Source organism: Microcebus murinus, chromosome 3 (genome assembly GCF_040939455.1).
Source record: "Microcebus murinus isolate Inina chromosome 3, M.murinus_Inina_mat1.0, whole genome shotgun sequence".
Classification (NCBI taxonomy): Eukaryota; Metazoa; Chordata; class Mammalia; order Primates; family Cheirogaleidae; genus Microcebus; species Microcebus murinus.
The window spans coordinates 69,585,394-69,591,085 of NC_134106.1; the positions used below are offsets into that span (position 1 = coordinate 69,585,394).

The following is a 5,692-nucleotide window of genomic DNA, read 5'->3' on the forward strand; positions in this document are numbered from 1 at the left end:
GACAGATTTCCTTGATAATACACCTGAAAACTAAATGGCTCATTCTGTTCTATTTTCCCTAATGTCTTAAAAAATTCCCTGGTGATAAATAAAATATATTAATTTTCTTGGCCTTGTAAATAGTCCTTTTTATATAAAATTACAAATGTATGTTTTAATAGCTACCAGAAAGCTCTGTGTTAGAGAATTATGATTTTAAATGATGGACTGACAACTTCTCAAAAGAAAGCTGTAATAATTAGTCTTTGAATCATCCAGGACTGAGAATGGGAAGCCCTTGGACAGTCCTGAAAACCTAGGTGTGTGCTCACACATGCAAGTGGACACACACACACACACACACACGTGTGCTTGGGGACTTGTGCTACTCCAAATAAACTTTTTTTTATCCTTCTTGATTTTCTTACTATTGTTTACAACAGAGAGAAAATGGAAGAGGATAGGGAGTGGAAAGGCCATACAACTGCCTAGTAATCATCTACTTGGCACTGGCCAACACAGCATTAGAGAGAAGAAATTTCTGCCGATATATTCTGCAACCAGATGGCTCTAGGCAACATTTGTGAGATACATAGGTGACTATTGCAGTGAATTTACAGTCATTCCTTGATATCCGTGAGTGACTGGTTCCAGGATATTCCATGGACACCAAAATCTGTGGCTGCTCAAGTCCCTGACATAAAACGGTGCAGTCCTTTTACGTAACCTATGCACATCTTCTCACATACTTTAAATCATCTCTAGATTACTTATAATACCTAATACAATGTAAATGTTGTGTAAATAGTTGGTATATTGTATTGTTTGGGGAATAATGGCAAGAAGAAAAGTCTGTACGTGTTCAGTACAGACACAATTTTTAAACAATATATTTGATCTGCTGTCGGTTGAATCCATGAATGTGGAACCCATAGATACAAGGGGTTATCTATATATAACACAAAGGGTCAACTCTTCAATCAAACTCACATAAATGTTACCCAGCACCAAGCTTGATTAATGCTTAGCAAAAAAATTAAACATGCAACCACCACAAAATATGCTACATCAATATTTTTGGGGTTCTGACTCCATCAGACACAGAATTCTGAATCCTTCTTTTCTACCTGATATGTGTTGGTTTTAGATCATACACATTTTAATCCATATTTATAAAAATAATTTGTATATAACTCCTGAACTATGTATGATTAGAGAAGCCAATTGAGTGAGAACTTTTCTTAACATCAAAATTTTTTCACTAGGCGTAGGAAAGAAGATGAAGATACCGAACACGACAAGGAGAGGGATATACCAAACACACACTTTTCTGACTTCACCTCTTTGCCAGGAAACAGTGTTTCTCTTTGGCTCATGAATCTTTGGATAAACATAATCAAGTAAATTATTTGAGGCAAATTGATAAATTAACAAGGATCTCAAAAGACAAGGCTAGGCAGATATAAAAGCAGTGAATTATTTGACTTTAAAATAACGATGATGATTAAAATAAAGAGAATTTTAACTAAGTTTTGACTATGAAAGCAATCTCAGTTCTAGATTACATTCCATAAAACCCAATTGGGTCCAATTTAAATATAGGGTTTTTGAAGGAAATTAAAATATATCATATTTTAATTAAAATTTTTATTACATTAATAATGCATTAAAATTTTATGAGCAAATAGGCATCATATTTGCTCATAAGAAATTTCCCAGGGATATTGCTTAAACACCAGTTTCATTTTTAGACTTGATCAGTGCAAATACACAGTGATGAGCATATTCAATAATCCAGGAGAGGTCTTAAAATATTAGTTTATATTTCTAAAGATTGAATTTGCCATCAGTTAGTAACTTAAGTACTTTGGAAAAATACAGTTTCAGCATGCAAAAATATTTTTCATTTTTTTTCTAGATTCTAATGAGATTTATTTTTCTTACTGCATTTCCTCCTGTGGAATAAAAAATATTAGCATCAACTTAATTATTATTTAAGATATGTGAATTCATGTGGCGAAAATTACATGTTGGAAGAAACCTTAAAATTCATCTAGCCCAGTGACTCATTAAATGCTTGAAAGCCTACAGATCAGAGAATAAAAAAAAAATTTAAAAAATACCTTAGGCTTTCTGGCCAAAATTCCTACTGAATACAGAGCAGGAAGTTCTTCACCAATGACACAATCCCCATTACTCTATGTAATGTTTTCTCAGTGATGGAGTTTCTCTGTCATGCAATTTTAGAATCATCTGAGCAACCTCTTACGAAGATGCTTTACAAATTGTTTCCAGTCATCACCAACACTGTCGCATGAAACTGCTTCTCTCTGCCATCACCAGGCACCTCTGCCAGCCACCTCTTTGAGCTCACTGTACTGCCATTTATCAGTATTTCGTATTTATGTTCCTTCAATCCATTTGGTAATTCTACTGCATGGTAATTTGAAATACAGAAATATCATGTGGTGGCAATAGATTTTAATGATCTCGACCAATTTTGTGTGACTTGATTCTTTGTTTGAATATTTATATCTATATCTATAGTATGACATTTAGATTGGACTGAAAATTAAATATATCTTCTTAAATTGACACCATCTAATTCTCATAGCAACATTTTTTTAAATTTCAAAATATTAATGGGGTACAAATGTTTTACGTTACGTATTAATAGATCACTTTTGCAGTGCTTGAGTCCCAGCTATAGGTAGGTGTGCCCATCAGTCAAATAGTGTTCATTGTACCCATTAGGTTGGTTTTTGCCCCTCTGCTTTTGCCTCCTCTATCTTGGTTGCTTTCCACTGAGTTTTGCATCCATCTGTAAACATATGTGCTCATTGGTTAATTCCAATTAACTACCATGTGAGTTATATCTAACTCATGCTAGATTTGAGCCCGGGGTCTCTTGAAGCACATGTAACTCACACATCTCTTTATCTTGGGAGTCACATGGTGCACAGGCAACTCACACTGCCATGCTGTAGCATACGTGTTACATGAATGATGGCTCCCTAGGCAAAAGCCTGCAGTTGGTTTGTGAAAATCTTACTTGTTGATGTTTTTATTGTTACAATTAATATTTATAGTTTAATTGCAGATAACTCCTGTACAGAAAACAATAAAAACTAACAATTTTTTCATTAAAGTAGAAAGGGTCATTTTGTTTTCAAAATTTTTATTCTATTTGCATAATAAAACACTGGGGCCCCAAGAAAAATTTTTTTTTCTAGTGTGGCAGTCAATGTGTTAATAGTGAGTACATATTGTGTTTGTTTTCCCATTCTTGAGATACTTTACTCAGTAGAATGGTCTCCACTTCCATCCAGATTGTTGCAAAAGACATTAAATCATCCTTCTTCATGCCTGAGTAGTACTCTGGGGAATACATATATCCCATTTTATTAATCCACTCATGAATTGTGGGCACTTGGGCTGATTCCATATCTTTGCAATTGTGCTGCTATAAACACTCAAGTGGAGGTATCTTTTTGACAAAATGACTTCTTTCCATTGGGTAAATGCCCAGCTGTGAGATTGCTTGATTGAATAGTAGGTCTACTTTTAGTTCTTTGTGGAACCTCCATACCGTCATAAAAGAAAAATTCAGTATGTTTGACTATAACAGGATATTTGGCATTCCTGTCTGTCCAAAATAAAGAAAGAAAGATCAAAGACCAAGATTTTTTTTTTTTGCTTGTTTGCCCATTTTATAGATTACTCATGAGATATCATTAGAATCCCTCTGAAATCCTATTTCTCATTGTTTCTGATTTTCCGGATAACCCAAATTGATACGGCAGTATAAATATGCATTTCTAGTTCATGAATGGGCTTATCAGCTATTGAGAAACACAGGTACAAGCCTTTATTGTGTCAAAGAGATAACTGTACACTTGCAGAAATCCAGGTAGAGAATGGCTTTGGCTGGCAGAACACTCATCTTTCAGCTGTGGGTTAGTGAATTGTCCCTCTCTCCATCCCCTCATCATGCTGCCTTCTGTTATGACTTGGTAGAAAACCAGAGTTTGGCATTCCTCCATAGCATCTTCTCAACAGAACATTTGAGAATATTCAGGGGATTCTTGAAGGTTCCATATGTGAAAATTTAAAAGAAACTCATTAAACTGTTTCTTTTTCCCATTTAACCTTGACAATGAATTTTCTGCTTTTAAGTAGAAAAAGAAAAGGTAAAACTACTCATAAAACTTGCAGTCGCTTTCTGTTAAGAAACTCAACTTTTTGGCTTGGTTAGGAGAAAGGACTTGGTTCTTTCTGCAGAGGACACCCTCAGTCCCAGTGGTGTAAAAGTATAGGATAGTGTTAAAGTGCTCCCGGTTCTTCAATTCTTGTCATATCACAGATTTTGGCTGAGCATAGTCTGGTTGCCTACATGAGTATAGGGTTGGCTGGAAGAGAGTTTACGATTCAGAATGAAGTTTGGGGAGAGAGACAAAATTGCAGGTGCTAGATAAAGCCAAATTTGGTTGGAATATCATAGCTAAATAAAAAATAACAGTGCAGTGAAATACTTTCTATTAGGGTACAGTTTGAGCATAAGGACAGAAGTCTAAAATGACAAATCCATCAAACATCATCCTTCCTTGCAAGACTGACTCTTCCCAGGGCAAGAACGATATTCTATTTACTTGCACATCTCCAGAAGCTAGCACAGTGACAGGCCCATGGAAAAGCCTTAGAAACTTTTGAGAGGAATTACTGCAGGAATGCATGAATTTCTAAGCAAATGAATAAATTATTCATGCATTGATAAATTAATAAGTGACAAAATAATTAAAACTTCAGGCAAAGAGGCTGTTGGCATAATGAAATTTGATCAACATCCCTAAAGGGAGTCTTGTGAGAATAAGGGAAAGCTTTACTCTGTCCAAGAAGAAATGGAGAATTCTACAACTTACTACCACAACGTTTTGAGCACAGAAACATAGTAGAATCCAAAAAGATGACCAGTGCATGGGTTTGGATTTATGGCATGCCTGTCCCCCTGGGCCTCTCATAGTGTCCCATGCCAGAGCAAACTGTGGCCCCGAACCATTGCCTGGCCTGTGCCCATAGGCTCCTGGCACTGAAGCGGGTTGCACAGTGGAAAGAAGAAAGAAAGAAAAAAGAAAGAAAAAAAAAAGAAAAAAAAAAAAAAAGATGACAAGGTCAGTAATAATGACTCAATTGCTAATCTCAGAGTATTTGATTGGAGCCTAGTAAAAGTCTTCCGCCCAGGGTAAAGATGGATCCTAGACACTGGGGAGAGACTTAGCTTATGAAAAAGTGTCAAATGACTCCAGACGTCAGGGTTCCTGACAATTTTCCTTTTCCTTTTCTCTGAAGCACATAATCCACAGCTAATATCCCAGAACTGAGCTATATTTCTTTTGAGTTCTTTCTCAAGTGTTGGAGTTAAAGTAAATCATTGTAATTAAGAGTGGGGACCAGATTTTATTATGGATATGGCTAAGTTATTAATAATAATGTATTTATTGATTTAATAGTTATGGAATATCATTAAGATGAAAATAAAGAGTTTACAGTAAATGCTTTAATCATAAACTTAAATTTTATAAAATGTATGAAATTTTAAATGCACTATCATCTGAATCATCCCTCAAAAAGTATGACCTATGTCAAAAAATTAATGAATTTTAAGAGTGCTTGCCCTTTTGATAGTGAACTATAGATGATTTATTTTGTTCCTTCT

The 5,692-nt window shown here is 35.1% G+C and overlaps 1 non-coding gene across 1 annotated transcript; it reads left to right on the forward strand.

The window, feature by feature from the left end:
- Positions 1 to 4,951: 4,951 nt before the first annotated feature.
- Positions 4,952 to 5,085, forward strand: LOC142870362 (small nucleolar RNA SNORA42/SNORA80 family). Its single transcript, XR_012918772.1, has one exon. It is a non-coding gene; the product is annotated as a small nucleolar RNA SNORA42/SNORA80 family (small nucleolar RNA).
- Positions 5,086 to 5,692: the final 607 nt, after the last annotated feature.